We start from the raw sequence: 25890 nt of genomic DNA, 5'->3' as shown, positions 1-25890 counted from the left end.
GGCACACTCAGCATACCCCACTGTGGTTTCTAACAAGTCCAAAGAGACGCAGGTTACCCTGTGTGTCTTTCCCTGAATCAGCTTCTCGAAGTAGAGTGTTCTGCATCAAGCGAACTGCCTCAACCAAGGAACGCCGTAGCTGCTCCGCTGGGCCTGTGGCTATTCAAAAGCCTGCAGTGCCACAGGAAGAACAGGACTGAAAGTGCAGTCAGAACGCAAGCCGACTTCCTCTAGGAGGCACGGTGATTTCAGGCAGGAGGTCCTAGATGGAATGCGAAGCCGAGGGTTACTCTGAGTGCGGCTCAGACTAAGGCAACGCCCAAGACTTCTACGCCATGTGGGACTGGCCAGAACGGTGTTTGTGAACGTGCCCGAGGGCTGAGGAAATTAAGACGCTTCAAAAGAGAGTGCAGTGCGTTTCCCTATGCTCGGCATGCACAGAGGGGCTCTAAAGGGCTACGGGACTGGATGTTGCTCAGCAGACCCAGGTGCGCCTGGGGGTACTCAGTGTTCCTGCCGGCAACAGGGTGCCCACGCTAGCCTCCTAGGTGTCCAGAGAACTGTGCTGCCGTTAAAGGCACGCAGAGCACAGGCCACCGGCTCATGGGAACTGCTGCACGCCTCCGCTTCTGCACGGCAAATCAGGGCCTTACTTCCAGGCATGTGTTTCTGCTGGGTGTGCCGTCAGCGACACCGCATGGCAAGATGCTGACTTTCTCCTCGAGCAGAGTGACTCCAGGTACGAGGGCCTCGAAGCATTCAAAGCAGAGTGTTATCACATGGCAGCTCACACGAGGGCCATGACAAAGTCTTCCTGAGCACCTGGCACTCGGCAGCAATGTTGTCCTGAGGCCGGTCGAGGTCTCCGGAAATGTAGCTCTGCTCAAGGAACGTACAGTGTGTTGCCCGTCTCTAGGCACGCACAGAGGGCCTCCAAGGGATCAACAAATGGGACTCCTCGAAGTTTCGCAGCCGGCGCACAGGGCTCTGGAGGTACTCAGTGAACTGGAGGGGAAATGATGCATACACGAGAGGACTCGGAGTCCTCAGGAGTGGTTCTTCCTTTATAATAAAGCATATGAGCGACTAGGAACTCATGGAAAGAGCTGCCTGCCTCCGTATCTACATGGGTACTAAGGGCCTGAACTGGAGGCAAGTTCACACGTTGAGTTTCCTTTTAGTGCTAGAGCTTGTCAGGCTGACCACACCGCAGTCACGGAAGCACCTGGTTTAGACAGCAAATTCATTTTCTCCCCAGAAGCGTTCCTACAGGGTTTACAGGCGTATCAAGTGCAGGGGATGTCAGGCAGCTTCAAGGCAGCATGAATGCAGCCTTCAAAATGGGAAAGCAAGGCTAGTTCCAGCAGGCCCCCTTTTCCATGGGCACACTCAGCATACCCCACTGTGGTTTCTAACAAGTCCAAAGAGACGCAGGTTACCCTGTGTGTCTTTCCCTGAATCAGCTTCTCGAAGTAGAGTGTTCTGCATCAAGCGAACTGCCTCAACCAAGGAACGCCGTAGCTGCTCCCCTGGGCCTGTGGCTATTCAAAAGCCTGCAGTGCCACAGGAAGAACAGGACTGAAAGTGCAGTCAGAACGCAAGCCGACTTCCTCTAGGAGGCACGGTGATTTCAGGCAGGAGGTCCTAGATGGAATGCGAAGCCGAGGGTTACTCTGAGTGCGGCTCAGACTAAGGCAACGCCCAAGACTTCTACGCCATGTGGGACTGGCCAGAACGGTGTTTGTGAACGTGCCCGAGGGCTGAGGAAATTAAGACGCTTCAAAAGAGAGTGCAGTGCGTTTCCCTATGCTCGGCATGCACAGAGGGGCTCTAAAGGGCTACGGGACTGGATGTTGCTCAGCAGACCCAGGTGCGCCTGGGGGTACTCAGTGTTCCTGCCGGCAACAGGGTGCCCACGCTAGCCTCCTAGGTGTCCAGAGAACTGTGCTGCCGTTAAAGGCACGCAGAGCACAGGCCACCGGCTCATGGAAACTGCTGCACGCCTCCGCTTCTGCACGGCAAATCAGGGCCTTACTTCCAGGCATGTGTTTCTGCTGGGTGTGCCGTCAGCGACACCGCATGGCAAGATGCTGACTTTCTCCTCGAGCAGAGTGACTCCAGGTACGAGGGCCTCGAAGCATTCAAAGCAGAGTGTTATCACATGGCAGCTCACACGAGGGCCATGACAAAGTCTTCCTGAGCACCTGGCACTCGGCAGCAATGTTGTCCTGAGGCCGGTCGAGGTCTCCGGAAATGTAGCTCTCCTCAAGGAACGTACAGTGTGTTGCCCGTCTCTAGGCACGCACAGAGGGCCTCCAAGGGATCAACAAATGGGACTCCTCGAAGTTTCGCAGCTGGCGCACAGGGCTCTGGAGGTACTCAGTGAACTTGGAGGGGAAATGATGCATACACGAGAGGACTCGGAGTCCTCAGGAGTGGTTCTTCCTTTATAATAAAGCATATGAGCGACTAGGAACTCATGGAAAGAGCTGCATGCCTCCGTATCTACATGGGTACTAAGGGCCTGAACTGGAGGCAAGTTCACACGTTGAGTTTCCTTTTAGTGCTAGAGCTTGTCAGGCTGACCACACCGCAGTCACGGAAGCACCTGGTTTAGACAGCAAATTCATTTTCTCCCCAGAAGCGTTCCTACAGGGTTTACAGGCGTATCAAGTGCAGGGGATGTCAGGCAGCTTCAAGGCAGCATGAATGCAGCCTTCAAAATGGGAAAGCAAGGCTAGTTCCAGCAGGCCCCCTTTTCCATGGGCACACTCAGCATACCCCACTGTGGTTTCTAACAAGTCCAAAGAGACGCAGGTTACCCTGTGTGTCTTTCCCTGAATCAGCTTCTCGAAGTAGAGTGTTCTGCATCAGGCGAACTGCCTCAACCAAGGAACGCCGTAGCTGCTCCCCTGGGCCTGTGGCTATTCAAAAGCCTGCAGTGCCACAGGAAGAACAGGACTGAAAGTGCAGTCAGAACGCAAGCCGACTTCCTCTAGGAGGCACGGTGATTTCAGGCAGGAGGTCCTAGATGGAATGCGAAGCCGAGGGTTACTCTGAGTGCGGCTCAGACTAAGGCAACGCCCAAGACTTCTACGCCATGTGGGACTGGCCAGAACGGTGTTTGTGAACGTGCCCGAGGGCTGAGGAAATTAAGACGCTTCAAAAGAGAGTGCAGTGCGTTTCCCTATGCTCGGCATGCACAGAGGGGCTCTAAAGGGCTACGGGACTGGATGTTGCTCAGCAGACCCAGGTGCGCCTGGGGGTACTCAGTGTTCCTGCCGGCAACAGGGTGCCCACGCTAGCCTCCTAGGTGTCCAGAGAACTGTGCTGCCGTTAAAGGCACGCAGAGCACAGGCCACCGGCTCATGGAAACTGCTGCACGCCTCCGCTTCTGCACGGCAAATCAGGGCCTTACTTCCAGGCATGTGTTTCTGCTGGGTGTGCCGTCAGCGACACCGCATGGCAAGATGCTGACTTTCTCCTCGAGCAGAGTGACTCCAGGTACGAGGGCCTCGAAGCATTCAAAGCAGAGTGTTATCACATGGCAGCTCACACGAGGGCCATGACAAAGTCTTCCTGAGCACCTGGCACTCGGCAGCAATGTTGTCCTGAGGCCGGTCGAGGTCTCCGGAAATGTAGCTCTCCTCAAGGAACGTACAGTGTGTTGCCCGTCTCTAGGCACGCACAGAGGGCCTCCAAGGGATCAACAAATGGGACTCCTCGAAGTTTCGCAGCCGGCGCACAGGGCTCTGGAGGTACTCAGTGAACTTGGAGGGGAAATGATGCATACACGAGAGGACTCGGAGTCCTCAGGAGTGGTTCTTCCTTTATAATAAAGCATATGAGCGACTAGGAACTCATGGAAAGAGCTGCATGCCTCCGTATCTACATGGGTACTAAGGGCCTGAACTGGAGGCAAGTTCACACGTTGAGTTTCCTTTTAGTGCTAGAGCTTGTCAGGCTGACCACACCGCAGTCACGGAAGCACCTGGTTTAGACAGCAAATTCATTTTCTCCCCAGAAGCGTTCCTACAGGGTTTACAGGCGTATCAAGTGCAGGGGATGTCAGGCAGCTTCAAGGCAGCATGAATGCAGCCTCCAAAGTGGGAAAGCAAGGCTAGTTCCAGCAGGCCCCCTTTTCCATGGGCACACTCAGCATACCCCACTGTGGTTTCTAACAAGTCCAAAGAGACGCAGGTTACCCTGTGTGTCTTTCCCTGAATCAGCTTCTCGAAGTAGAGTGTTCTGCATCAAGCGAACTGCCTCAACCAAGGAACGCCGTAGCTGCTCCCCTGGGCCTGTGGCTATTCAAAAGCCTGCAGTGCCACAGGAAGAACAGGACTGAAAGTGCAGTCAGAACGCAAGCCGACTTCCTCTAGGAGGCACGGTGATTTCAGGCAGGAGGTCCTAGATGGAATGCGAAGCCGAGGGTTACTCTGAGTGCGGCTCAGACTAAGGCAACGCCCAAGACTTCTACGCCATGTGGGACTGGCCAGAACGGTGTTTGTCAACGTGCCCGAGGGCTGAGGAAATTAAGACGCTTCAAAAGAGAGTGCAGTGCGTTTCGCTATGCTCGGCATGCACAGAGGGGCTCTAAAGGGCTACGGGACTGGATGTTGCTCAGCAGACCCAGGTGCGCCTGGGGGTACTCAGTGTTCCTGCCGGCAACAGGGTGCCCACGCTAGCCTCCTAGGTGTCCAGAGAACTGTGCTGCCGTTAAAGGCACGCAGAGCACAGGCCACCGGCTCACGGAAACTGCTGCACGCCTCCGCGTCTGCACGGCAAATCAGGGCCTTACTTCCAGGCATGTGTTTCTGCTGGGTGTGCCGTCAGCGACACCGCATGGCAAGATGCTGACTTTCTCCTCGAGCAGAGTGACTCCAGGTACGAGGGCCTCGAAGCATTCAAAGCAGAGTGTTATCACATGGCAGCTCACACGAGGGCCATGACAAAGTCTTCCTGAGCACCTGGCACTCGGCAGCAATGTTGTCCTGAGGCCGGTCGAGGTCTCCGGAAATGTAGCTCTCCTCAAGGAACGTACAGTGTGTTGCCCGTCTCTAGGCACGCACAGAGGGCCTCCAAGGGATCAACAAATGGGACTCCTCGAAGTTTCGCAGCCGGCGCACAGGGCTCTGGAGGTACTCAGTGAACTTGGAGGGGAAATGATGCATACACGAGAGGACTCGGAGTCCTCAGGAGTGGTTCTTCCTTTATAATAAAGCATATGAGCGACTAGGAACTCATGGAAAGAGCTGCATGCCTCCGTATCTACATGGGTACTAAGGGCCTGAACTGGAGGCAAGTTCACACGTTGAGTTTCCTTTTAGTGCTAGAGCTTGTCAGGCTGACCACACCGCAGTCACGGAAGCACCTGGTTTAGACAGCAAATTCATTTTCTCCCCAGAAGCGTTCCTACAGGGTTTACAGGCGTATCAAGTGCAGGGGATGTCAGGCAGCTTCAAGGCAGCATGAATGCAGCCTTCAAAATGGGAAAGCAAGGCTAGTTCCAGCAGGCCCCCTTTTCCATGGGCACACTCAGCATACCCCACTGTGGTTTCTAACAAGTCCAAAGAGACGCAGGTTACCCTGTGTGTCTTTCCCTGAATCAGCTTCTCGAAGTAGAGTGTTCTGCATCAGGCGAACTGCCTCAACCAAGGAACGCCGTAGCTGCTCCCCTGGGCCTGTGGCTATTCAAAAGCCTGCAGTGCCACAGGAAGAACAGGACTGAAAGTGCAGTCAGAACGCAAGCCGACTTCCTCTAGGAGGCACGGTGATTTCAGGCAGGAGGTCCTAGATGGAATGCGAAGCCGAGGGTTACTCTGAGTGCGGCTCAGACTAAGGCAACGCCCAAGACTTCTACGCCATGTGGGACTGGCCAGAACGGTGTTTGTGAACGTGCCCGAGGGCTGAGGAAATTAAGACGCTTCAAAAGAGAGTGCAGTGCGTTTCCCTATGCTCGGCATGCACAGAGGGGCTCTAAAGGGCTACGGGACTGGATGTTGCTCAGCAGACCCAGGTGCGCCTGGGGGTACTCAGTGTTCCTGCCGGCAACAGGGTGCCCACGCTAGCCTCCTAGGTGTCCAGAGAACTGTGCTGCCGTTAAAGGCACGCAGAGCACAGGCCACCGGCTCATGGAAACTGCTGCACGCCTCCGCGTCTGCACGGCAAATCAGGGCCTTACTTCCAGGCATGTGTTTCTGCTGGGTGTGCCGTCAGCGACACCGCATGGCAAGATGCTGACTTTCTCCTCGAGCAGAGTGACTCCAGGTACGAGGGCCTCGAAGCATTCAAAGCAGAGTGTTATCACATGGCAGCTCACACGAGGGCCATGACAAAGTCTTCCTGAGCACCTGGCACTCGGCAGCAATGTTGTCCTGAGGCCGGTCGAGGTCTCCGGAAATGTAGCTCTCCTCAAGGAACGTACAGTGTGTTGCCCGTCTCTAGGCACGCACAGAGGGCCTCCAAGGGATCAACAAATGGGACTCCTCGAAGTTTCGCAGCCGGTGCACAGGGCTCTGGAGGTACTCAGTGAACTTGGAGGGGAAATGATGCATACACGAGAGGACTCGGAGTCCTCAGGAGTGGTTCTTCTTTTATAATAAAGCATATGAGCGACTAGGAACTCATGGAAAGAGCTGCATGCCTCCGTATCTACATGGGTACTAAGGGCCTGAACTGGAGGCAAGTTCACACGTTGAGTTTCCTTTTAGTGCTAGAGCTTGTCAGGCTGACCACACCGCAGTCACGGAAGCACCTGGTTTAGACAGCAAATTCATTTTCTCCCCAGAAGCGTTCCTACAGGGTTTACAGGCGTATCAAGTGCAGGGGATGTCAGGCAGCTTCAAGGCAGCATGAATGCAGCCTTCAAAATGGGAAAGCAAGGCTAGTTCCAGCAGGCCCCCTTTTCCATGGGCACACTCAGCATACCCCACTGTGGTTTCTAACAAGTCCAAAGAGACGCAGGTTACCCTGTGTGTCTTTCCCTGAATCAGCTTCTCGAAGTAGAGTGTTCTGCATCAAGCGAACTGCCTCAACCAAGGAACGCCGTAGCTGCTCCCCTGGGCCTGTGGCTATTCAGAAGCCTGCAGTGCCACAGGAAGAACAGGACTGAAAGTGCAGTCAGAACGCAAGCCGACTTCCTCTAGGAGGCACGGTGATTTCAGGCAGGAGGTCCTAGATGGAATGCGAAGCCGAGGGTTACTCTGAGTGCGGCTCAGACTAAGGCAACGCCCAAGACTTCTACGCCATGTGGGACTGGCCAGAACGGTGTTTGTGAACGTGCCCGAGGGCTGAGGAAATTAAGACGCTTCAAAAGAGAGTGCAGTGCGTTTCCCTATGCTCGGCATGCACAGAGGGGCTCTAAAGGGCTACGGGACTGGATGTTGCTCAGCAGACCCAGGTGCGCCTGGGGGTACTCAGTGTTCCTGCCGGCAACAGGGTGCCCACGCTAGCCTCCTAGGTGTCCAGAGAACTGTGCTGCCGTTAAAGGCACGCAGAGCACAGGCCACCGGCTCATGGAAACTGCTGCACGCCTCCGCTTCTGCACGGCAAATCAGGGCCTTACTTCCAGGCATGTGTTTCTGCTGGGTGTGCCGTCAGCGACACCGCATGGCAAGATGCTGACTTTCTCCTCGAGCAGAGTGACTCCAGGTACGAGGGCCTCGAAGCATTCAAAGCAGAGTGTTATCACATGGCAGCTCACACGAGGGCCATGACAAAGTCTTCCTGAGCACCTGGCACTCGGCAGCAATGTTGTCCTGAGGCCGGTCGAGGTCTCCGGAAATGTAGCTCTCCTCAAGGAACGTACAGTGTGTTGCCCGTCTCTAGGCACGCACAGAGGGCCTCCAAGGGATCAACAAATGGGACTCCTCGAAGTTTCGCAGCCGGCGCACAGGGCTCTGGAGGTACTCAGTGAACTTGGAGGGGAAATGATGCATACACGAGAGGACTCGGAGTCCTCAGGAGTGGTTCTTCCTTTATAATAAAGCATATGAGCGACTAGGAACTCATGGAAAGAGCTGCATGCCTCCGTATCTACATGGGTACTAAGGGCCTGAACTGGAGGCAAGTTCACACATTGAGTTTCCTTTTAGTGCTAGAGCTTGTCAGGCTGACCACACCGCAGTCACGGAAGCACCTGGTTTAGACAGCAAATTCATTTTCTCCCCAGAAGCGTTCCTACAGGGTTTACAGGCGTATCAAGTGCAGGGGATGTCAGGCAGCTTCAAGGCAGCATGAATGCAGCCTTCAAAATGGGAAAGCAAGGCTAGTTCCAGCAGGCCCCCTTTTCCATGGGCACACTCAGCATACCCCACTGTGGTTTCTAACAAGTCCAAAGAGACGCAGGTTACCCTGTGTGTCTTTCCCTGAATCAGCTTCTCGAAGTAGAGTGTTCTGCATCAGGCGAACTGCCTCAACCAAGGAACGCCGTAGCTGCTCCCCTGGGCCTGTGGCTATTCAAAAGCCTGCAGTGCCACAGGAAGAACAGGACTGAAAGTGCAGTCAGAACGCAAGCCGACTTCCTCTCGGAGGCACGGTGATTTCAGGCAGGAGGTCCTAGATGGAATGCGAAGCCGAGGGTTACTCTGAGTGCGGCTCAGACTAAGGCAACGCCCAAGACTTCTACGCCATGTGGGACTGGCCAGAACGGTGTTTGTCAACGTGCCCGAGGGCTGAGGAAATTAAGACGCTTCAAAAGAGAGTGCAGTGCGTTTCCCTATGCTCGGCATGCACAGAGGGGCTCTAAAGGGCTACGGGACTGGATGTTGCTCAGCAGACCCAGGTGCGCCTGGGGGTACTCAGTGTTCCTGCCGGCAACAGGGTGCCCACGCTAGCCTCCTAGGTGTCCAGAGAACTGTGCTGCCGTTAAAGGCACGCAGAGCACAGGCCACCGGCTCATGGAAACTGCTGCACGCCTCCGCGTCTGCACGGCAAATCAGGGCCTTACTTCCAGGCATGTGTTTCTGCTGGGTGTGCCGTCAGCGACACCGCATGGCAAGATGCTGACTTTCTCCTCGAGCAGAGTGACTCCAGGTACGAGGGCCTCGAAGCATTCAAAGCAGAGTGTTATCACATGGCAGCTCACACGAGGGCCATGACAAAGTCTTCCTGAGCACCTGGCACTCGGCAGCAATGTTGTCCTGAGGCCGGTCGAGGTCTCCGGAAATGTAGCTCTCCTCAAGGAACGTACAGTGTGTTGCCCGTCTCTAGGCACGCACAGAGGGCCTCCAAGGGATCAACAAATGGGACTCCTCGAAGTTTCGCAGCCGGCGCACAGGGCTCTGGAGGTACTCAGTGAACTTGGAGGGGAAATGATGCATACACGAGAGGACTCGGAGTCCTCAGAAGTGGTTCTTCCTTTATAATAAAGCATATGAGCGACTAGGAACTCATGGAAAGAGCTGCATGCCTCCGTATCTACATGGGTACTAAGGGCCTGAACTGGAGGCAAGTTCACACGTTGAGTTTCCTTTTAGTGCTAGAGCTTGTCAGGCTGACCACACCGCAGTCACGGAAGCACCTGGTTTAGACAGCAAATTCATTTTCTCCCCAGAAGCGTTCCTACAGGGTTTACAGGCGTATCAAGTGCAGGGGATGTCAGGCAGCTTCAAGGCAGCATGAATGCAGCCTTCAAAATGGGAAAGCAAGGCTAGTTCCAGCAGGCCCCCTTTTCCATGGGCACACTCAGCATACCCCACTGTGGTTTCTAACAAGTCCAAAGAGACGCAGGTTACCCTGTGTGTCTTTCCCTGAATCAGCTTCTCGAAGTAGAGTGTTCTGCATCAGGCGAACTGCCTCAACCAAGGAACGCCGTAGCTGCTCCCCTGGGCCTGTGGCTATTCAAAAGCCTGCAGTGCCACAGGAAGAACAGGACTGAAAGTGCAGTCAGAACGCAAGCCGACTTCCTCTAGGAGGCACGGTGATTTCAGGCAGGAGGTCCTAGATGGAATGCGAAGCCGAGGGTTACTCTGAGTGCGGCTCAGACTAAGGCAACGCCCAAGGCTTCTACGCCATGTGGGACTGGCCAGAACGGTGTTTGTGAACGTGCCCGAGGGCTGAGGAAATTAAGACGCTTCAAAAGAGAGTGCAGTGCGTTTCCCTATGCTCGGCATGCACAGAGGGGCTCTAAAGGGCTACGGGACTGGATGTTGCTCAGCAGACCCAGGTGCGCCTGGGGGTACTCAGTGTTCCTGCCGGCAACAGGGTGCCCACGCTAGCCTCCTAGGTGTCCAGAGAACTGTGCTGCCGTTAAAGGCACGCAGAGCACAGGCCACCGGCTCATGGAAACTGCTGCACGCCTCCGCGTCTGCACGGCAAATCAGGGCCTTACTTCCAGGCATGTGTTTCTGCTGGGTGTGCCGTCAGCGACACCGCATGGCAAGATGCTGACTTTCTCCTCGAGCAGAGTGACTCCAGGTACGAGGGCCTCGAAGCATTCAAAGCAGAGTGTTATCACATGGCAGCTCACACGAGGGCCATGACAAAGTCTTCCTGAGCACCTGGCACTCGGCAGCAATGTTGTCCTGAGGCCGGTCGAGGTCTCCGGAAATGTAGCTCTCCTCAAGGAACGTACAGTGTGTTGCCCGTCTCTAGGCACGCACAGAGGGCCTCCAAGGGATCAACAAATGGGACTCCTCGAAGTTTCGCAGCCGGCGCACAGGGCTCTGGAGGTACTCAGTGAACTTGGAGGGGAAATGATGCATACACGAGAGGACTCGGAGTCCTCAGGAGTGGTTCTTCCTTTATAATAAAGCATATGAGCGACTAGGAACTCATGGAAAGAGCTGCATGCCTCCGTATCTACATGGGTACTAAGGGCCTGAACTGGAGGCAAGTTCACACGTTGAGTTTCCTTTTAGTGCTAGAGCTTGTCAGGCTGACCACACCGCAGTCACGGAAGCACCTGGTTTAGACAGCAAATTCATTTTCTCCCCAGAAGCGTTCCTACAGGGTTTACAGGCGTATCAAGTGCAGGGGATGTCAGGCAGCTTCAAGGCAGCATGAATGCAGCCTTCAAAATGGGAAAGCAAGGCTAGTTCCAGCAGGCCCCCTTTTCCATGGGCACACTCAGCATACCCCACTGTGGTTTCTAACAAGTCCAAAGAGACGCAGGTTACCCTGTGTGTCTTTCCCTGAATCAGCTTCTCGAAGTAGAGTGTTCTGCATCAGGCGAACTGCCTCAACCAAGGAACGCCGTAGCTGCTCCCCTGGGCCTGTGGCTATTCAAAAGCCTGCAGTGCCACAGGAAGAACAGGACTGAAAGTGCAGTCAGAACGCAAGCCGACTTCCTCTAGGAGGCACGGTGATTTCAGGCAGGAGGTCCTAGATGGAATGCGAAGCCGAGGGTTACTCTGAGTGCGGCTCAGACTAAGGCAACGCCCAAGACTTCTACGCCATGTGGGACTGGCCAGAACGGTGTTTGTGAACGTGCCCGAGGGCTGAGGAAATTAAGACGCTTCAAAAGAGAGTGCAGTGCGTTTCCCTATGCTCGGCATGCACAGAGGGGCTCTAAAGGGCTACGGGACTGGATGTTGCTCAGCAGACCCAGGTGCGCCTGGGGGTACTCAGTGTTCCTGCCGGCAACAGGGTGCCCACGCTAGCCTCCTAGGTGTCCAGAGAACTGTGCTGCCGTTAAAGGCACGCAGAGCACAGGCCACCGGCTCATGGAAACTGCTGCACGCCTCCGCTTCTGCACGGCAAATCAGGGCCTTACTTCCAGGCATGTGTTTCTGCTGGGTGTGCCGTCAGCGACACCGCATGGCAAGATGCTGACTTTCTCCTCGAGCAGAGTGACTCCAGGTACGAGGGCCTCGAAGCATTCAAAGCAGAGTGTTATCACATGGCAGCTCACACGAGGGCCATGACAAAGTCTTCCTGAGCACCTGGCACTCGGCAGCAATGTTGTCCTGAGGCCGGTCGAGGTCTCCGGAAATGTAGCTCTCCTCAAGGAACGTACAGTGTGTTGCCCGTCTCTAGGCACGCACAGAGGGCCTCCAAGGGATCAACAAATGGGACTCCTCGAAGTTTCGCAGCCGGCGCACAGGGCTCTGGAGGTACTCAGTGAACTTGGAGGGGAAATGATGCATACACGAGAGGACTCGGAGTCCTCAGAAGTGGTTCTTCCTTTATAATAAAGCATATGAGCGACTAGGAACTCATGGAAAGAGCTGCCTGCCTCCGTATCTACATGGGTACTAAGGGCCTGAACTGGAGGCAAGTTCACACGTTGAGTTTCCTTTTAGTGCTAGAGCTTGTCAGGCTGACCACACCGCAGTCACGGAAGCACCTGGTTTAGACAGCAAATTCATTTTCTCCCCAGAAGCGTTCCTACAGGGTTTACAGGCGTATCAAGTGCAGGGGATGTCAGGCAGCTTCAAGGCAGCATGAATGCAGCCTTCAAAATGGGAAAGCAAGGCTAGTTCCAGCAGGCCCCCTTTTCCATGGGCACACTCAGCATACCCCACTGTGGTTTCTAACAAGTCCAAAGAGACGCAGGTTACCCTGTGTGTCTTTCCCTGAATCAGCTTCTCGAAGTAGAGTGTTCTGCATCAGGCGAACTGCCTCAACCAAGGAACGCCGTAGCTGCTCCCCTGGGCCTGTGGCTATTCAAAAGCCTGCAGTGCCACAGGAAGAACAGGACTGAAAGTGCAGTCAGAACGCAAGCCGACTTCCTCTAGGAGGCACGGTGATTTCAGGCAGGAGGTCCTAGATGGAATGCGAAGCCGAGGGTTACTCTGAGTGCGGCTCAGACTAAGGCAACGCCCAAGACTTCTACGCCATGTGGGACTGGCCAGAACGGTGTTTGTGAACGTGCCCGAGGGCTGAGGAAATTAAGACGCTTCAAAAGAGAGTGCAGTGCGCTTCCCTATGCTCGGCATGCACAGAGGGGCTCTAAAGGGCTACGGGACTGGATGTTGCTCAGCAGACCCAGGTGCGCCTGGGGGTACTCAGTGTTCCTGCCGGCAACAGGGTGCCCACGCTAGCCTCCTAGGTGTCCAGAGAACTGTGCTGCCGTTAAAGGCACGCAGAGCACAGGCCACCGGCTCATGGAAACTGCTGCACGCCTCCGCTTCTGCACGGCAAATCAGGGCCTTACTTCCAGGCATGTGTTTCTGCTGGGTGTGCCGTCAGCGACACCGCATGGCAAGATGCTGACTTTCTCCTCGAGCAGAGTGACTCCAGGTACGAGGGCCTCGAAGCATTCAAAGCAGAGTGTTATCACATGGCAGCTCACACGAGGGCCATGACAAAGTCTTCCTGAGCACCTGGCACTCGGCAGCAATGTTGTCCTGAGGCCGGTCGAGGTCTCCGGAAATGTAGCTCTCCTCAAGGAACGTACAGTGTGTTGCCCGTCTCTAGGCACGCACAGAGGGCCTCCAAGGGATCAACAAATGGGACTCCTCGAAGTTTCGCAGCCGGCGCACAGGGCTCTGGAGGTACTCAGTGAACTTGGAGGGGAAATGATGCATACACGAGAGGACTCGGAGTCCTCAGGAGTGGTTCTTCCTTTATAATAAAGCATATGAGCGACTAGGAACTCATGGAAAGAGCTGCATGCCTCCGTATCTACATGGGTACTAAGGGCCTGAACTGGAGGCAAGTTCACACGTTGAGTTTCCTTTTAGTGCTAGAGCTTGTCAGGCTGACCACACCGCAGTCACGGAAGCACCTGGTTTAGACAGCAAATTCATTTTCTCCCCAGAAGCGTTCCTACAGGGTTTACAGGCGTATCAAGTGCAGGGGATGTCAGGCAGCTTCAAGGCAGCATGAATGCAGCCTTCAAAATGGGAAAGCAAGGCTAGTTCCAGCAGGCCCCCTTTTCCATGGGCACACTCAGCATACCCCACTGTGGTTTCTAACAAGTCCAAAGAGACGCAGGTTACCCTGTGTGTCTTTCCCTGAATCAGCTTCTCGAAGTAGAGTGTTCTGCATCAGGCGAACTGCCTCAACCAAGGAACGCCGTAGCTGCTCCCCTGGGCCTGTGGCTATTCAAAAGCCTGCAGTGCCACAGGAAGAACAGGACTGAAAGTGCAGTCAGAACGCAAGCCGACTTCCTCTAGGAGGCACGGTGATTTCAGGCAGGAGGTCCTAGATGGAATGCGAAGCCGAGGGTTACTCTGAGTGCGGCTCAGACTAAGGCAACGCCCAAGACTTCTACGCCATGTGGGACTGGCCAGAACGGTGTTTGTGAACGTGCCCGAGGGCTGAGGAAATTAAGACGCTTCAAAAGAGAGTGCAGTGCGTTCCCCTATGCTCGGCATGCACAGAGGGGCTCTAAAGGGCTACGGGACTGGATGTTGCTCAGCAGACCCAGGTGCGCCTGGGGGTACTCAGTGTTCCTGCCGGCAACAGGGTGCCCACGCTAGCCTCCTAGGTGTCCAGAGAACTGTGCTGCCGTTAAAGGCACGCAGAGCACAGGCCACCGGCTCATGGAAACTGCTGCACGCCTCCGCTTCTGCACGGCAAATCAGGGCCTTACTTCCAGGCATGTGTTTCTGCTGGGTGTGCCGTCAGCGACACCGCATGGCAAGATGCTGACTTTCTCCTCGAGCAGAGTGACTCCAGGTACGAGGGCCTCGAAGCATTCAAAGCAGAGTGTTATCACATGGCAGCTCACACGAGGGCCATGACAAAGTCTTCCTGAGCACCTGGCACTCGGCAGCAATGTTGTCCTGAGGCCGGTCGAGGTCTCTGGAAATGTAGCTCTCCTCAAGGAACGTACAGTGTGTTGCCCGTCTCTAGGCACGCACAGAGGGCCTCCAAGGGATCAACAAATGGGACTCCTCGAAGTTTCGCAGCCGGCGCACAGGGCTCTGGAGGTACTCAGTGAACTTGGAGGGGAAATGATGCATACACGAGAGGACTCGGAGTCCTCAGAAGTGGTTCTTCCTTTATAATAAAGCATATGAGCGACTAGGAACTCATGGAAAGAGCTGCCTGCCTCCGTATCTACATGGGTACTAAGGGCCTGAACTGGAGGCAAGTTCACACGTTGAGTTTCCTTTTAGTGCTAGAGCTTGTCAGGCTGACCACACCGCAGTCACGGAAGCACCTGGTTTAGACAGCAAATTCATTTTCTCCCCAGAAGCGTTCCTACAGGGTTTACAGGCGTATCAAGTGCAGGGGATGTCAGGCAGCTTCAAGGCAGCATGAATGCAGCCTTCAAAATGGGAAAGCAAGGCTAGTTCCAGCAGGCCCCCTTTTCCATGGGCACACTCAGCATACCCCACTGTGGTTTCTAACAAGTCCAAAGAGACGCAGGTTACCCTGTGTGTCTTTCCCTGAATCAGCTTCTCGAAGTAGAGTGTTCTGCATCAGGCGAACTGCCTCAACCAAGGAACGCCGTAGCTGCTCCCCTGGGCCTGTGGCTATTCAAAAGCCTGCAGTGCCACAGGAAGAACAGGACTGAAAGTGCAGTCAGAACGCAAGCCGACTTCCTCTAGGAGGCACGGTGATTTCAGGCAGGAGGTCCTAGATGGAATGCGAAGCCGAGGGTTACTCTGAGTGCGGCTCAGACTAAGGCAACGCCCAAGACTTCTACGCCATGTGGGACTGGCCAGAACGGTGTTTGTCAACGTGCCCGAGGGCTGAGGAAATTAAGACGCTTCAAAAGAGAGTGCAGTGCGCTTCCCTATGCTCGGCATGCACAGAGGGGCTCTAAAGGGCTACGGGACTGGATGTTGCTCAGCAGACCCAGGTGCGCCTGGGGGTACTCAGTGTTCCTGCCGGCAACAGGGTGCCCACGCTAGCCTCCTAGGTGTCCAGAGAACTGTGCTGCCGTTAAAGGCACGCAGAGCACAGGCCACCGGCTCATGGAAACTGCTGCACGCCTCCGCTTCTGCACGGCAAATCAGGGCCTTACTTCCAGGCATGTGTTTCTGCTGGGTGTGCCGTCAGCGACACCGCATGGCAAGATGCTGACTTTCTCCTCGAGCAGAGTGACTCCAGGTACGAGGGCCTCGAAGCATTCAAAGCAGAGTGTTATCACATGGCAGCTCACACGAGGGCCATGACAAAGTCTTCCTGAGCACCTGGCACTCGGCAGCAATGTTGTCCTGAGGCCGGTCGAGGTCTCCGGAAATGTAGCTCTCCTCAAGGAACGTACAGTGTGTTGCCCGTCTCTAGGCACGCACAGAGGGCCTCCAAGGGATCAACAAATGGGACTCCTCGAAGTTTCGCAGCCGGCGCACAGGGCTCTGGAGGTACTCAGTGAACTTGGAGGGGAAATGATGCATACACGAGAGGACTCGGAGTCCTCAGAAGTGGTTCTTCCTTTATAATAAAGCATATGAGCGACTAGGAACTCATGGAAAGAGCTGCCTGCCTCCGTATCTACATGGGTAAGAAGGGCCTGAACTGGAGGCAAGTTCACACGTTGAGTTTCCTTTTAGTGCTAGAGCTTGTCAGGCTGACCACACCGCAGTCACGGAAGCACCTGGTTTAGACAGCAAATTCATTTTCTCCCCAGAAGCGTTCCTACAGGGTTTACAGGCGTATCAAGTGCAGGGGATGTCAGGCAGCTTCAAGGCAGCATGAATGCAGCCTTCAAAATGGGAAAGCAAGGCTAGTTCCAGCAGGCCCCCTTTTCCATGGGCACACTCAGCATACCCCACTGTGGTTTCTAACAAGTCCAAAGAGACGCAGGTTACCCTGTGTGTCTTTCCCTGAATCAGCTTCTCGAAGTAGAGTGTTCTGCATCAGGCGAACTGCCTCAACCAAGGAACGCCGTAGCTGCTCCCCTGGGCCTGTGGCTATTCAAAAGCCTGCAGTGCCACAGGAAGAACAGGACTGAAAGTGCAGTCAGAACGCAAGCCGACTTCCTCTAGGAGGCACGGTGATTTCAGGCAGGAGGTCCTAGATGGAATGCGAAGCCGAGGGTTACTCTGAGTGCGGCTCAGACTAAGGCAACGCCCAAGACTTCTACGCCATGTGGGACTGGCCAGAACGGTGTTTGTGAACGTGCCCGAGGGCTGAGGAAATTAAGACGCTTCAAAAGAGAGTGCAGTGCGCTTCCCTATGCTCGGCATGCACAGAGGGGCTCTAAAGGGCTACGGGACTGGATGTTGCTCAGCAGACCCAGGTGCGCCTGGGGGTACTCAGTGTTCCTGCCGGCAACAGGGTGCCCACGCTAGCCTCCTAGGTGTCCAGAGAACTGTGCTGCCGTTAAAGGCACGCAGAGCACAGGCCACCGGCTCATGGAAACTGCTGCACGCCTCCGCTTCTGCACGGCAAATCAGGGCCTTACTTCCAGGCATGTGTTTCTGCTGGGTGTGCCGTCAGCGACACCGCATGGCAAGATGCTGACTTTCTCCTCGAGCAGAGTGACTCCAGGTACGAGGGCCTCGAAGCATTCAAAGCAGAGTGTTATCACATGGCAGCTCACACGAGGGCCATGACAAAGTCTTCCTGAGCACCTGGCACTCGGCAGCAATGTTGTCCTGAGGCCGGTCGAGGTCTCCGGAAATGTAGCTCTCCTCAAGGAACGTACAGTGTGTTGCCCGTCTCTAGGCACGCACAGAGGGCCTCCAAGGGATCAACAAATGGGACTCCTCGAAGTTTCGCAGCCGGCGCACAGGGCTCTGGAGGTACTCAGTGAACTTGGAGGGGAAATGATGCATACACGAGAGGACTCGGAGTCCTCAGAAGTGGTTCTTCCTTTATAATAAAGCATATGAGCGACTAGGAACTCATGGAAAGAGCTGCCTGCCTCCGTATCTACATGGGTACTAAGGGCCTGAACTGGAGGCAAGTTCACACGTTGAGTTTCCTTTTAGTGCTAGAGCTTGTCAGGCTGACCACACCGCAGTCACGGAAGCACCTGGTTTAGACAGCAAATTCATTTTCTCCCCAGAAGCGTTCCTACAGGGTTTACAGGCGTATCAAGTGCAGGGGATGTCAGGCAGCTTCAAGGCAGCATGAATGCAGCCTTCAAAATGGGAAAGCAAGGCTAGTTCCAGCAGGCCCCCTTTTCCATGGGCACACTCAGCATACCCCACTGTGGTTTCTAACAAGTCCAAAGAGACGCAGGTTACCCTGTGTGTCTTTCCCTGAATCAGCTTCTCGAAGTAGAGTGTTCTGCATCAGGCGAACTGCCTCAACCAAGGAACGCCGTAGCTGCTCCCCTGGGCCTGTGGCTATTCAAAAGCCTGCAGTGCCACAGGAAGAACAGGACTGAAAGTGCAGTCAGAACGCAAGCCGACTTCCTCTAGGAGGCACGGTGATTTCAGGCAGGAGGTCCTAGATGGAATGCGAAGCCGAGGGTTACTCTGAGTGCGGCTCAGACTAAGGCAACGCCCAAGACTTCTACGCCATGTGGGACTGGCCAGAACGGTGTTTGTGAACGTGCCCGAGGGCTGAGGAAATTAAGACGCTTCAAAAGAGAGTGCAGTGCGCTTCCCTATGCTCGGCATGCACAGAGGGGCTCTAAAGGGCTACGGGACTGGATGTTGCTCAGCAGACCCAGGTGCGCCTGGGGGTACTCAGTGTTCCTGCCGGCAACAGGGTGCCCACGCTAGCCTCCTAGGTGTCCAGAGAACTGTGCTGCCGTTAAAGGCACGCAGAGCACAGGCCACCGGCTCATGGAAACTGCTGCACGCCTCCGCTTCTGCACGGCAAATCAGGGCCTTACTTCCAGGCATGTGTTTCTGCTGGGTGTGCCGTCAGCGACACCGCATGGCAAGATGCTGACTTTCTCCTCGAGCAGAGTGACTCCAGGTACGAGGGCCTCGAAGCATTCAAAGCAGAGTGTTATCACATGGCAGCTCACACGAGGGCCATGACAAAGTCTTCCTGAGCACCTGGCACTCGGCAGCAATGTTGTCCTGAGGCCGGTCGAGGTCTCCGGAAATGTAGCTCTCCTCAAGGAACGTACAGTGTGTTGCCCGTCTCTAGGCACGCACAGAGGGCCTCCAAGGGATCAACAAATGGGACTCCTCGAAGTTTCGCAGCCGGCGCACAGGGCTCTGGAGGTACTCAGTGAACTTGGAGGGGAAATGATGCATACACGAGAGGACTCGGAGTCCTCAGGAGTGGTTCTTCCTTTATAATAAAGCATATGAGCGACTAGGAACTCATGGAAAGAGCTGCATGCCTCCGTATCTACATGGGTACTAAGGGCCTGAACTGGAGGCAAGTTCACACGTTGAGTTTCCTTTTAGTGCTAGAGCTTGTCAGGCTGACCACACCGCAGTCACGGAAGCACCTGGTTTAGACAGCAAATTCATTTTCTCCCCAGAAGCGTTCCTACAGGGTTTACAGGCGTATCAAGTGCAGGGGATGTCAGGCAGCTTCAAGGCAGCATGAATGCAGCCTTCAAAATGGGAAAGCAAGGCTAGTTCCAGCAGGCCCCCTTTTCCATGGGCACACTCAGCATACCCCACTGTGGTTTCTAACAAGTCCAAAGAGACGCAGGTTACCCTGTGTGTCTTTCCCTGAATCAGCTTCTCGAAGTAGAGTGTTCTGCATCAGGCGAACTGCCTCAACCAAGGAACGCCGTAGCTGCTCCCCTGGGCCTGTGGCTATTCAAAAGCCTGCAGTGCCACAGGAAGAACAGGACTGAAAGTGCAGTCAGAACGCAAGCCGACTTCCTCTAGGAGGCACGGTGATTTCAGGCAGGAGGTCCTAGATGGAATGCGAAGCCGAGGGTTACTCTGAGTGCGGCTCAGACTAAGGCAACGCCCAAGACTTCTACGCCATGTGGGACTGGCCAGAACGGTGTTTGTGAACGTGCCCGAGGGCTGAGGAAATTAAGACGCTTCAAAAGAGAGTGCAGTGCGTTCCCCTATGCTCGGCATGCACAGAGGGGCTCTAAAGGGCTACGGGACTGGATGTTGCTCAGCAGACCCAGGTGCGCCTGGGGGTACTCAGTGTTCCTGCCGGCAACAGGGTGCCCACGCTAGCCTCCTAGGTGTCCAGAGAACTGTGCTGCCGTTAAAGGCACGCAGAGCACAGGCCACCGGCTCATGGAAACTGCTGCACGCCTCCGCTTCTGCACGGCAAATCAGGGCCTTACTTCCAGGCATGTGTTTCTGCTGGGTGTGCCGTCAGCGACACCGCATGGCAAGATGCTGACTTTCTCCTCGAGCAGAGTGACTCCAGGTACGAGGGCCTCGAAGCATTCAAAGCAGAGTGTTATCACATGGCAGCTCACACGAGGGCCATGACAAAGTCTTCCTGAGCACCTGGCACTCGGCAGCAATGTTGTCCTGAGGCCGGTCGAGGTCTCTGGAAATGTAGCTCTCCTCAAGGAACGTACAGTGTGTTGCCCGTCTCTAGGCACGCACAGAGGGCCTCCAAGGGATCAACAAATGGGACTCCTCGAAGTTTCGCAGCCGGCGCACAGGGCTCTGGAGGTACTCAGTGAACTTGGAGGGGAAATGATGCATACACGAGAGGACTCGGAGTCCTCAGAAGTGGTTCTTCCTTTATAATAAAGCATATGAGCGACTAGGAACTCATGGAAAGAGCTGCCTGCCTCCGTATCTACATGGGTACTAAGGGCCTGAACTGGAGGCAAGTTCACACGTTGAGTTTCCTTTTAGTGCTAGAGCTTGTCAGGCTGACCACACCGCAGTCACGGAAGCACCTGGTTTAGACAGCAAATTCATTTTCTCCCCAGAAGCGTTCCTACAGGGTTTACAGGCGTATCAAGTGCAGGGGATGTCAGGCAGCTTCAAGGCAGCATGAATGCAGCCTTCAAAATGGGAAAGCAAGGCTAGTTCCAGCAGGCCCCCTTTTCCATGGGCACACTCAGCATACCCCACTGTGGTTTCTAACAAGTCCAAAGAGACGCAGGTTACCCTGTGTGTCTTTCCCTGAATCAGCTTCTCGAAGTAGAGTGTTCTGCATCAGGCGAACTGCCTCAACCAAGGAACGCCGTAGCTGCTCCCCTGGGCCTGTGGCTATTCAAAAGCCTGCAGTGCCACAGGAAGAACAGGACTGAAAGTGCAGTCAGAACGCAAGCCGACTTCCTCTAGGAGGCACGGTGATTTCAGGCAGGAGGTCCTAGATGGAATGCGAAGCCGAGGGTTACTCTGAGTGCGGCTCAGACTAAGGCAACGCCCAAGACTTCTACGCCATGTGGGACTGGCCAGAACGGTGTTTGTCAACGTGCCCGAGGGCTGAGGAAATTAAGACGCTTCAAAAGAGAGTGCAGTGCGCTTCCCTATGCTCGGCATGCACAGAGGGGCTCTAAAGGGCTACGGGACTGGATGTTGCTCAGCAGACCCAGGTGCGCCTGGGGGTACTCAGTGTTCCTGCCGGCAACAGGGTGCCCACGCTAGCCTCCTAGGTGTCCAGAGAACTGTGCTGCCGTTAAAGGCACGCAGAGCACAGGCCACCGGCTCATGGAAACTGCTGCACGCCTCCGCTTCTGCACGGCAAATCAGGGCCTTACTTCCAGGCATGTGTTTCTGCTGGGTGTGCCGTCAGCGACACCGCATGGCAAGATGCTGACTTTCTCCTCGAGCAGAGTGACTCCAGGTACGAGGGCCTCGAAGCATTCAAAGCAGAGTGTTATCACATGGCAGCTCACACGAGGGCCATGACAAAGTCTTCCTGAGCACCTGGCACTCGGCAGCAATGTTGTCCTGAGGCCGGTCGAGGTCTCCGGAAATGTAGCTCTCCTCAAGGAACGTACAGTGTGTTGCCCGTCTCTAGGCACGCACAGAGGGCCTCCAAGGGATCAACAAATGGGACTCCTCGAAGTTTCGCAGCCGGCGCACAGGGCTCTGGAGGTACTCAGTGAACTTGGAGGGGAAATGATGCATACACGAGAGGACTCGGAGTCCTCAGAAGTGGTTCTTCCTTTATAATAAAGCATATGAGCGACTAGGAACTCATGGAAAGAGCTGCCTGCCTCCGTATCTACATGGGTAAGAAGGGCCTGAACTGGAGGCAAGTTCACACGTTGAGTTTCCTTTTAGTGCTAGAGCTTGTCAGGCTGACCACACCGCAGTCACGGAAGCACCTGGTTTAGACAGCAAATTCATTTTCTCCCCAGAAGCGTTCCTACAGGGTTTACAGGCGTATCAAGTGCAGGGGATGTCAGGCAGCTTCAAGGCAGCATGAATGCAGCCTTCAAAATGGGAAAGCAAGGCTAGTTCCAGCAGGCCCCCTTTTCCATGGGCACACTCAGCATACCCCACTGTGGTTTCTAACAAGTCCAAAGAGACGCAGGTTACCCTGTGTGTCTTTCCCTGAATCAGCTTCTCGAAGTAGAGTGTTCTGCATCAGGCGAACTGCCTCAACCAAGGAACGCCGTAGCTGCTCCCCTGGGCCTGTGGCTATTCAAAAGCCTGCAGTGCCACAGGAAGAACAGGACTGAAAGTGCAGTCAGAACGCAAGCCGACTTCCTCTAGGAGGCACGGTGATTTCAGGCAGGAGGTCCTAGATGGAATGCGAAGCCGAGGGTTACTCTGAGTGCGGCTCAGACTAAGGCAACGCCCAAGACTTCTACGCCATGTGGGACTGGCCAGAACGGTGTTTGTCAACGTGCCCGAGGGCTGAGGAAATTAAGACGCTTCAAAAGAGAGTGCAGTGCGCTTCCCTATGCTCGGCATGCACAGAGGGGCTCTAAAGGGCTACGGGACTGGATGTTGCTCAGCAGACCCAGGTGCGCCTGGGGGTACTCAGTGTTCCTGCCGGCAACAGGGTGCCCACGCTAGCCTCCTAGGTGTCCAGAGAACTGTGCTGCCGTTAAAGGCACGCAGAGCACAGGCCACCGGCTCATGGAAACTGCTGCACGCCTCCGCTTCTGCACGGCAAATCAGGGCCTTACTTCCAGGCATGTGTTTCTGCTGGGTGTGCCGTCAGCGACACCGCATGGCAAGATGCTGACTTTCTCCTCGAGCAGAGTGACTCCAGGTACGAGGGCCTCGAAGCATTCAAAGCAGAGTGTTATCACATGGCAGCTCACACGAGGGCCATGACAAAGTCTTCCTGAGCACTTGGCACTCGGCAGCAATGTTGTCCTGAGGCCGGTCGAGGTCTCTGGAAATGTAGCTCTCCTCAAGGAACGTACAGTGTGTTGCCCGTCTCTAGGCACGCACAGAGGGCCTCCAAGGGATCAACAAATGGGACTCCTCGAAGTTTCGCAGCCGGCGCACAGGGCTCTGGAGGTACTCAGTGAACTTGGAGGGGAAATGATGCATACACGAGAGGACTCGGAGTCCTCAGGAGTGGTTCTTCCTTTATAATAAAGCATATGAGCGACTAGGAACTCATGGAAAGAGCTGCATGCCTCCGTATCTACATGGGTACTAAGGGCCTGAACTGGAGGCAAGTTCACACGTTGAGTTTCCTTTTAGTGCTAGAGCTTGTCAGGCTGACCACACCGCAGTCACGGAAGCACCTGGTTTAGACAGCAAATTCATTTTCTCCCCAGAAGCGTTCCTACAGGGTTTACAGGCGTATCAAGTGCAGGGGATGTCAGGCAGCTTCAAGGCAGCATGAATGCAGCCTTCAAAATGGGAAAGCAAGGCTAGTTCCAGCAGGCCCCCTTTTCCATGGGCACACTCAGCATACCCCACTGTGGTTTCTAACAAGTCCAAAGAGACGCAGGTTACCCTGTGTGTCTTTCCCTGAATCAGCTTCTCGAAGTAGAGTGTTCTGCATCAGGCGAACTGCCTCAACCAAGGAACGCCGTAGCTGCTCCCCTGGGCCTGTGGCTATTCAAAAGCCTGCAGTGCCACAGGAAGAACAGGACTGAAAGTGCAGTCAGAACGCAAGCCGACTTCCTCTAGGAGGCACGGTGATTTCAGGCAGGAGGTCCTAGATGGAATGCGAAGCCGAGGGTTACTCTGAGTGCGGCTCAGACTAAGGCAACGCCCAAGGCTTCTACGCCATGTGGGACTGGCCAGAACGGTGTTTGTCAACGTGCCCGAGGGCTGAGGAAATTAAGACGCTTCAAAAGAGAGTGCAGTGCGTTTCCCTATGCTCGGCATGCACAGAGGGGCTCTAAAGGGCTACGGGACTGGATGTTGCTCAGCAGACCCAGGTGCGCCTGGGGGTACTCAGTGTTCCTGCCGGCAACAGGGTGCCCACGCTAGCCTCCTAGGTGTCCAGAGAACCGTGCTGCCGTTAAAGGCACGCAGAGCACAGGCCACCGGCTCATGGAAACTGCTGCACGCCTCCGCTTCTGCACGGCAAATCAGGGCCTTACTTCCAGGCATGTGTTTCTGCTGGGTGTGCCGTCAGCGACACCGCATGGCAAGATGCTGACTTTCTCCTCGACCAGAGTGACTCCAGGTACGAGGGCCTCGAAGCATTCAAAGCAGAGTGTTATCACATGGCAGCTCACACGAGGGCCATGACAAAGTCTTCCTGAGCACCTGGCACTCGGCAGCAATGTTGTCCTGAGGCCGGTCGAGGTCTCCGGAAATGTAGCTCTCCTCAAGGAACGTACAGTGTGTTGCCCGTCTCTAGGCACGCACAGAGGGCCTCCAAGGGATCAACAAATGGGACTCCTCGAAGTTTCGCAGCCGGCGCACAGGGCTCTGGAGGTACTCAGTGAACTTGGAGGGGAAATGATGCATACACGAGAGGACTCGGAGTCCTCAGAAGTGGTTCTTCCTTTATAATAAAGCATATGAGCGACTAGGAACTCATGGAAAGAGCTGCCTGCCTCCGTATCTACATGGGTAAGAAGGGCCTGAACTGGAGGCAAGTTCACACGTTGAGTTTCCTTTTAGTGCTAGAGCTTGTCAGGCTGACCACACTGCAGTCACGGAAGCACCTGGTTTAGACAGCAAATTCATTTTCTCCCCAGAAGCGTTCCTACAGGGTTTACAGGCGTATCAAGTGCAGGGGATGTCAGGCAGCTTCAAGGCAGCATGAATGCAGCCTTCAAAATGGGAAAGCAAGGCTAGTTCCAGCAGGCCCCCTTTTCCATGGGCACACTCAGCATACCCCACTGTGGTTTCTAACAAGTCCAAAGAGACGCAGGTTACCCTGTGTGTCTTTCCCTGAATCAGCTTCTCGAAGTAGAGTGTTCTGCATCAGGCGAACTGCCTCAACCAAGGAACGCCGTAGCTGCTCCCCTGGGCCTGTGGCTATTCAAAAGCCTGCAGTGCCACAGGAAGAACAGGACTGAAAGTGCAGTCAGAACGCAAGCCGACTTCCTCTAGGAGGCACGGTGATTTCAGGCAGGAGGTCCTAGATGGAATGCGAAGCCGAGGGTTACTCTGAGTGCGGCTCAGACTAAGGCAACGCCCAAGACTTCTACGCCATGTGGGACTGGCCAGAACGGTGTTTGTGAACGTGCCCGAGGGCTGAGGAAATTAAGACGCTTCAAAAGAGAGTGCAGTGCGCTTCCCTATGCTCGGCATGCACAGAGGGGCTCTAAAGGGCTACGGGACTGGATGTTGCTCAGCAGACCCAGGTGCGCCTGGGGGTACTCAGTGTTCCTGCCGGCAACAGGGTGCCCACGCTAGCCTCCTAGGTGTCCAGAGAACTGTGCTGCCGTTAAAGGCACGCAGAGCACAGGCCACCGGCTCATGGAAACTGCTGCACGCCTCCGCTTCTGCACGGCAAATCAGGGCCTTACTTCCAGGCATGTGTTTCTGCTGGGTGTGCCGTCAGCGACACCGCATGGCAAGATGCTGACTTTCTCCTCGAGCAGAGTGACTCCAGGTACGAGGGCCTCGAAGCATTCAAAGCAGAGTGTTATCACATGGCAGCTCACACGAGGGCCATGACAAAGTCTTCCTGAGCACCTGGCACTCGGCAGCAATGTTGTCCTGAGGCCGGTCGAGGTCTCCGGAAATGTAGCTCTCCTCAAGGAACGTACAGTGTGTTGCCCGTCTCTAGGCACGCACAGAGGGCCTCCAAGGGATCAACAAATGGGACTCCTCGAAGTTTCGCAGCCGGCGCACAGGGCTCTGGAGGTAC

This window comes from Orcinus orca, chromosome 19 (genome assembly GCF_937001465.1).
Source record: "Orcinus orca chromosome 19, mOrcOrc1.1, whole genome shotgun sequence".
Classification (NCBI taxonomy): domain Eukaryota; kingdom Metazoa; phylum Chordata; class Mammalia; order Artiodactyla; family Delphinidae; genus Orcinus; species Orcinus orca.
This window is presented reverse-complemented; position numbering follows the sequence as displayed.